General features: G+C 45.2%; 1 long non-coding RNA gene across 1 annotated transcript; it reads right to left on the bottom strand.

Annotated features, from left to right (window-relative positions):
- Positions 1-1,268: 1,268 nt before the first annotated feature.
- Positions 1,269-7,750, bottom strand: LOC141051368 (uncharacterized). The gene is made up of 2 exons (XR_012220635.1): positions 5,131-7,750; positions 1,269-2,363 (listed from the first exon to the last, which is right to left on the bottom strand). It is a non-coding gene; the product is annotated as an uncharacterized lncRNA (long non-coding RNA).
- Positions 7,751-8,491: the final 741 nt, after the last annotated feature.

An 8,491-nucleotide genomic window follows, 5' to 3' on the forward strand; every position in this document is an offset into this window, starting at 1 on the left:
CAGGGGATCAGCTGACGTTACTGACCCCCACTTTCACATGAACAAGTGCTTTTTTCTGTGTGGACAGCACTTCCGAGCACCAACTAGCGTTGTTGGAGCCCAGGGACAACCAGGGTGCAGGCCGAGGCCTACTTGGTGGCAGTTTTAGATTGTTTGTAGGCTACAACAGACTGTCAACGTTGTGATATACAATGTCTGCAAAATATGTTTTCTGTTGGACTGTGCTAGAAATCCTCCATCCTAGGACATTGTAAACTGTCAGTAGTAGGAATTCCTTCCCCCCAGGTTTTATCAACCCTGCCACTTCCTCTGGGAGAGCAGGAATGTTAATTAGCTAGGAGACTTCCTGTCACACCATTTGGTTCCTCTTCTCTCAGCTGAAAGAGAAAAAAGTGCGGGAAAAACTCTTTGTTTGAAATCAGGAGTTAGAAGTAAACCTTTAAGAGCCTGCCCTGCGAAAACCGTACCAAGTAGAGATATGAAAATCATATTTTTGTAACCTGAGCGGTCCCAGCTTCGATACCGCGTATCTTTCGAAGTTCTACCCTGCCCAGAACATGAGATATGATTTGTTCCCAAATGGACGGTCATATCGCATAGATGTTTGATGTTTTCTTGATGGGCTCATTACGCTGGGAAACATGATACCACTGATGAGTCCATACCAGCTTCTCCCATAAAGTTATAGCTAATCTAAGTTTTGTAGCCAAAACATAACTTGGATGAGAGAGGTGGGATCAATCCAGAATGCACCTCTCCGTGATGTCACACAGGAAAGTCTATAAGATATTCCCTGGGCAAACCAGCTCAGAAGAGCTCCAATCCTCGTGCTGACAAGAACTCCAGATGAGTGGAGATGTGTGGCTCCGCCTTCTTTCTCAGCCGCATGGGTTTGCCTAACGAGTCATGAACAACTGTGAGTGTACCTCTGTTTTTAATCCCTTTATTTTATATCTGTACTGTACATAATTAATGTCTCAATTTTATAGCAACTTTTATCTGTAACCACTGTCCTACTTTTTCGGGGAATAAATGATAAAATTATTTAGTTCTGTCTCTATGCTCTAAGAATCGAACTATACGCCTTTGATAGATAATCGCTACTAATTCAAGGGGTTTGCCAAGGACCCTCTTAATTTAACACTGTGAATTAAGTAACCGTGACTGGTGGCGGCACGTTGTGTATGGCTATTGCGGCTTGCTGGCAGTGTAAGAAAAAGTCCTACTGAGAGCTGGAAGAGTCGGGAAGAAGTTCCACAGACGATCTCTTATCAAGCTGAGGTCGAAGTTTATTCGGAGATACACGGCAAAACAGATACAGAATAACAGAGGAGCTGGAATATGCGGGCAAAAACAGGAATTCAGACAGGCAGAGATTTGCTAGGAAGTCTGGCGATGGTAAGGCTCTGTGCCCTGGCCATGGTGAGGCACAGTGGCATGATGGCGATGGAATGGCCCCGATCGACAGTAACAGGGGCTTCTTATACATTATCAGAACAAAGAAAGCTGCATTTTGCCGCAGAGGGCGTTAACATTATAATTCTAAGGCGTTTTCATGGTAATCTACAGAAACGTGGTTTAGAAAAGAGAATATAATGACATAATACGAAGATATCAATTAACATTTCTTCAAGCAACACTAAAACCCATAAGTCATTGGTATCTATGGCTACTGTCCTAAAATCTTATCATTGTCTCCAGTCTAGGTCCCTAAATTCTTACATCCTGACATTTTAACTACTCTACTCTTCGCTACCACACTATCACGTATAAGCATACTGACCATATGTTTGGTAACCTGTGACCCTATTGATTGATCCAATCTTCCTCTACGCACATCGGCTGAGGTTGCTAGGAGACATGATCTCATTTTCCATCCTCCATTTAATACATTTTATCAGCTCTTTTGTAAAAGTTGAATCTTCTCTAACTTTCAACAAAATGGCTGCTAGAGACAACATGGCCGCTCAGTATATTATGACTGACCATCCTCTTACAAGTCCCCCTCTTGTACTCTATCCAGAGTACAACATACAGTACTGTAATATTCATGGGTGAATTATTGAAAATAAGAATATGGAGGTAATTCAGCACTTTATGCACGTGTGTGTGTAAGGCAAAAGTCCCTAAAAATAGAACAAACACATAATAAAAAAAATAATTCAAATAGTCCCGAAAAAAAATAAGTTGCACAATAGTCAAGTCTTTTGGTCTATTTCTTCTCATTCTTTGTCTTCTGGATTTTCCTGATCTTCTCCCCCTCTCACACTATCAGAGTCCCACTGTATAGTGTGAAACATCTTCTCCTGAACATCCAATAGGTTCACGGTCCCAGGAGTCGAATATGAAAATCTTCAGCTGACCTGGAGGAAATAGAAAAAAAAAGCGGAGTATCAGTCCTTACCAGAAATCTCAGTAAAATAATTAAGAAGTCTACACTGATTGATATGAACCATTTTAATCACCTTTTTAGCTTGAAAATTTGAGCAAAGACTTAACCATTGTTGTTGGGATGTAAAGCACTAGTCTATCATTAACCCGTTTGTAGTACAAGCACTCCCCCTCAATGGGCAGGGACTCAAGGGAATTGAACAGAGATGAGTCTCCATCCTTCTCCTGTGCTTTTACGAGATATTGAACAGAAGAATAAACAAGGGGGGGGGCTCTCGGGGTTTTTTTAGTAACTGCAGCGATGACTTCTTGGGGATATTTGTCCTCGCCTGTGAGTGCAGCTTCCCTGGCTGCGTGATCTACATATGCATTGCCAAGGATGTGAGGGTCAGGAATTAGCCTTTGGTGTCCTTTAATTTTGCAGAAGGACCATAATTTTGGGAATTCTTTACCCCGTTGCTCAATTTGTTTTAGAATGTCTGCATGCTGCAAGGGCTTGTTCTGAGAATCAACCATCCCCCTAAGGGCCCATACATTAAGATATAGAGTGAGTGACGACACGACATATGCGCTATCACTGAAGATATTCATTGGCTCTGGACACACGAGAATGACCTGTAGAGCTGCTTCCAACTCAGCTCTTTGAGCGGAGAAATGACCAGGGAGTTTATACTGCAGCAGCAATGGCTTAGCTGGAAACCACACAGCGAAGCCTGTGACGTAATGCCCCTCATGCCAATAGCAAGCTCCGTCGATATAGGCACAAGGGATTCCCTCTTGAAAGTCTGCTCGGAAGGGAGAGGGAGTAACATTAGCCTGTTCAATTTGACAATTGTGACTTTTTCCTGCATACTGCATCATCTGGGCTAAGTGATATTTCTCACCCACCTCAACTTGTAAGTCTCTAGTCTCAAAATCAATGATCCATTGGGCCATTCTCTGTGAATTGATACCTGAAGCTTTTCCCTTCAGCAAAGTTTTTAAAGTGACATGCAGGGTTTGTAGAATTAAAGGAGCAAATCCCACTATATGCTTCACTTGATTCATAGTCCAGTGCACGCCCAGTAGGTGCTTCATGCACTGAGTGAATCCTTTTTCCACGGGAGTCAGCAACCTGGAGTAATAACCTAGGGCATACAACTGACTAGATACCTCAGGGCTTTCTTTGGGCCATTTTTGTAGGAGCACTGAAGAAATAGAGATATCACCGGTGTGAGTCTGAATGTAGAAAGGCTGGGAAGGGTCAGGGTTAACCAATGCAGTAGCTGCCGTAAGGGCGCGCTTCAATCCCTCAAAAGCCTGTAAGGCGGCTCCCTCTACATTAACAGGGTCAAAGTCATTATCAACATTTTTCAATAAATCATACAGTGGTTTAGCCAAATAAGCAAAATCTTCAATGAATTCTCTGGAAAAATTAATAAGACCCAAAAATTTTCTGAGTTCAGTAATATTAGTTGGTATGGGGACAGCCTGAATAACTTTAACCCTATCATGCATGGGCTTCTTTCCTTCTGCTGAGACAGACACACCCAGAAATGTAACCTCTGATTTCATCAATTGTACTTTATCTAGACTCATTTTGAGTCCTGCCTCTTGTAAAGCCTGACAAACATTTTCAAGGGTTTCTCTGTGTTCACATTCATCGACAGTTTGAATCAATAAATCATCCACATTCTGTAAGACTTTGTCTCCGTAACCAAGGGATTCTAACATCTGAGCCAATGCCTGATGGAAATACACAGGAGAACTGTGAAATCCCATGGGCAACCGCGTGCGAAGCGGAGTGCAGATTCAGGTGTTAGGGGTACTGAGAAAAAGCCATTTGCAATATCCAAACAAGAAAATACCTTACAATCACTCCTCAGCTGTGACATAACTTCAGGGACAGATGCAACAAGGTGGGCTGCTGAGGGAGTGTACTTATTTACAAGTCTCAGGTCTACTACCATTCGAAAACTGCCATCTTCCTTTTTTACAGGTAGAATAGGACTGTTACATGGAGAATTACCTTTCACAACAACACCTTGTTTCTCCAATTCACTGACTGCAACCCTTATGTAAGGGATGGCGTCCTCAGGAATACGGTACTGACGCTGGAAAGGTGGCAGTTTTTCACCATCAATTTTAACCTGAGTTTGCATTAACCCACAATCAGTTTTCTTTAAGATCCACAATTCAGGGAACTTTTGCTTCAATTCATTCTTTAAAGCATTATTGTTAGCATTTTCAACATTTTCACCAGTACATACTCCGAAACTAGCAATGGGTAATTTATGACTCTCCTCCTCCTCCTCCTCCACAGGGACAATTACAGAACAGATAGTGGCTTCTTTGTTCCGCCACAAGACTTTGTTACATAAATCAACAACAATTCCCATTGCTCCCAAAACATCAGTTCCCAAAATAGTGGACCGTAACTGTGGGTTTACCCAAAAAGCGCATCGAAGACCCCTTTGCTTCGATCCCCCTGTGTCCTGAAATCTCAGGTTTACTGGACGACTTTTTACTGCTTGAATACAGGAGTCCTCAAATTCTACAAAAGTGTAGTCTCAGGCAGTCCAGGGGGTGACTGCAATTTGTGTCGTCTTATTGAAACTGAGGCTCCGGTATCGATGAGGATGTCTTCCCAAGACAGCCCCTCCATTCTCCCTCTGACATAAGGTCTACCGTCCCTGCCCAGGGAAAGGGGGGCAAGGAGGGTAAGGGGAACAGGGGGAGCACTCCATTAATCAGTGTTACCTGTCATGGGAAGCCCGAAAAATCCATCATCCCCATCTGGACACGGCTTCCGTCCAACAGCTGCCACCTCCGCCCCAAAGAGATCCTTGGTCAGGGTCCGGTCCTCATGTTCCCGCAGCTCCTTAATCAGCGGAGCATAGGGACGAGGAGGAGTGACCCCTCCCTGAATAGCATGGACCTCCGGGCGCGGATGAGTGAAAGCTATTGGGGAGGGAGCAGGAGCAGAAGGCTCCTGTGAGACTGGGTTAACCATTTGAAGACCGTTGTACTGCTGATACTGCCTAGGGTCATTCACTGCTGGATACGGAGGTCTAACTCCGAAAGGTGGTCTAGAGAACTCCCGGGTCTGTTGGGGGTTAAATGGTGCCCGGGGTTCTTGGGGAGCAATCCCTGGCTCAAGGTTGGGACAAAAACGTCTAACATGTCCTAAATGTCCACGAAAATAACACAAGGGGGGACCTCTCATAGGATCCTGTGGGGGCTCTGCCGAACGGGACCTGCCCATTCTCGGCAGCTGCGCATACCCCCCCGGAACTCCTGGCCTCCCCTAATCAACAGATACACCCCGAGGTGAATGGCATGCAAAAACATTGGACTCATCACCCTTCACCTCGGACTGCATCGTCCTAACAAAACACTTTCCTCCCAATTAGGCAAATTTTTTATAAATTTAAGATGGATCAGGAACATTTGGTCAGGGATATTTTTCTCGGGGTTGAAGCAGCTTCACACCTAACCTAGGGTCTGCATGTGCTGGAGCTGTTGGGACAATATATCTTTCCTCAACTGTATCTGCATAAGCTGGAGCTGTTGGGACACTATATCTTGTCATGTACTACTTCACTCATTCTCCTAACTCTTCTCCAGTCTACAAGTGTATTTACATCAGCACTGTGTTTCGAAGCTGCAGTGTCCATCTGTGACATAACTGCTCTCAGCTGCTGCTGCTCGCACCCCTCCTCTCTGTGCTTCGCTGCTAGCTCCAGCATCTCGCTCAGCTGTTCTGATCTCTACCTATACGCTGCCCCTCCCCGGGTGATCATGTTAACATATTGCTGTGTAAGCTACCTATCAAGAGCCTGATCAAAAGTTATGACTGTCTTACACAAAGCCACTACTTGGCTATTAGCTTAACCTAGCGAATTTTTTCTATCTAGTTCCCTGTTCTCTGTGGTAAACCATCGCATACAATTTAACCACGTGGTTTCCACATTAACCCCCTCCAGCTGGGGTGTGCCAGCATATTTCTCTGCCTGCTTCCGTAACCACTCCATATTTACAGTGGTCTACAAGGACGAGTTTTACTCTGTCCTAGTATCAACAAATGCAATTTAAGCAAAGTTAGATACTCACACCTCTCAGATGGAAGACCTCGCTGCAGCTGTTTGGGGTCGACCAGATATCAAAAGAGGTGCAGCCGTGATTCCAGCCTCACTCGTTACGCTTGCCAAGCGTCTCCCCACGCCCTTTTAAAGCTTCTTGCTACCCGGCACAACAAATTCTCACGTCCTTGTAGATAGCTTCTTCTTAGTTACTCATCTTTTTATAGTCTTTTTCTTTGTCCGTGGTTTTATTATAAAAAAATCGGGCAGGCGGTTTCACAGCGATCACGAGAGGTTCTCCTTCAGGCTGGCTTCCTTTGACCGGTTTAACGTATGGCCATACGCGTTTTTTTATTTTTTCTTCAGTCTTTTAACCTCCAAGCCCTCATCTGCAGCTTCTTCCGGTGGTCCTTCTGGAGGCAGCTCTCCGGAGCCGCTCCTCCTGGCTGGCAATCGCCACTTGTAAGAAAAAGTCCTACTGAGAGCTGGAAGAGTCGGGAAGAAGTTCCACAGACGATCTCTTATCAAGCTGAGGTCGAAGTTTATTCGGAGATACACGGCAAAACAGATACAGAATAACAGAGGAGCTGGAATATGCGGGCAAAAACAGGAATTCAGACAGGCAGAGATTTGCTAGGAAGTCTGGCGATGGTAAGGCTCTGTGCCCTGGCCATGGTGAGGCACAGTGGCATGATGGCGATGGAATGGCCCCGATCGACAGTAACAGGGGCTTCTTATACATTATCAGAACAAAGAAAGCTGCATTTTGCCGCAGAGGGCGTTAACATTATAATTCTAAGGCGTTTTCATGGTAATCTACAGAAACGTGGTTTAGAAAAGAGAATATAATGACATAATACGAAGATATCAATTAACATTTCTTCAAGCAACACTAAAACCCATAAGTCATTGGTATCTATGGCTACTGTCCTAAAATCTTATCATTGTCTCCAGTCTAGGTCCCTAAATTCTTACATCCTGACATTTTAACTACTCTACTCTTCGCTACCACACTATCACGTATAAGCATACTGACCATATGTTTGGTAACCTGTGACCCTATTGATTGATCCAATCTTCCTCTACGCACATCGGCTGAGGTTGCTAGGAGACATGATCTCATTTTCCATCCTCCATTTAATACATTTTATCAGCTCTTTTGTAAAAGTTGAATCTTCTCTAACTTTCAACAAAATGGCTGCTAGAGACAACATGGCCGCTCAGTATATTATGACTGACCATCCTCTTACAGCAGTCCAGAAGGGTCTTATATAGCTGAATGAGGGGCTGCGGCCACAGCATTGATAATTCCCTTACTGCAGAAGCCTAATTGTCGGTTCACAACAGGCAGCCCGTCCGGTGACTAATTATCCTAGGTGCAGTTCCCTGACTGACCTGAGGGTAAGGGGGGCGCCGGAGAGCTGCGAGTTCCAAAGTGGAACTGAGAAAGTGGGACCCCCGTTAGTCACCTCCGTAAGTGGCGAACGGCGGTCCGTGCCGTTCGTCACAAACGTGCTCCAATTAGGCATCTGTCTCCACTCTGTTTCCAGGATTTCGCGTGACCACCAACACCGCCAGTTTATGCGTACAGCAGCCGTCTGCCCAATCCACACGTGTTTCTGGGTTACTGGGGTTCTGTAATGTCAGCAGATCCCCTGATGTGTGTCTGCCACTGTCTCCTGCTCTGTCCACATTTCCACCGCTTGCAGTGGGAAGGTGGACAGCGCAGGAGACAGTGGCGGACACACATTGGGGGATCTGCTGATGTTACAGAACCCCAGTAACACAGTAACACGTGTGGAATGCGCGGGCGGCAACTGTGAGCAGGAACTGGCGGTGCTGGAGGTCAGGGGAAATACTAGAGACAGAGTGGAGACAGAGGCCAAATCAGAGAATGTTTAAATCTGAAGTAGTTACAATTTGGAGGCAGCAGCACTTTGCCCTCCACACAGCAGGGGATCAGCTGACGTTACCGATTCCCACTTACACATGAGCGAGTGTTTTGTCTGTGCGGACAGCACTTCTGAGCAACAACGGGC

The sequence above is a fragment of the Dendrobates tinctorius genome, unplaced genomic scaffold (assembly GCF_039654945.1).
Source record: "Dendrobates tinctorius isolate UK_male_01 unplaced genomic scaffold, ASM3965494v1 ptg000156l, whole genome shotgun sequence".
In the NCBI taxonomy this organism is placed as follows: domain Eukaryota; kingdom Metazoa; phylum Chordata; class Amphibia; order Anura; family Dendrobatidae; genus Dendrobates; species Dendrobates tinctorius.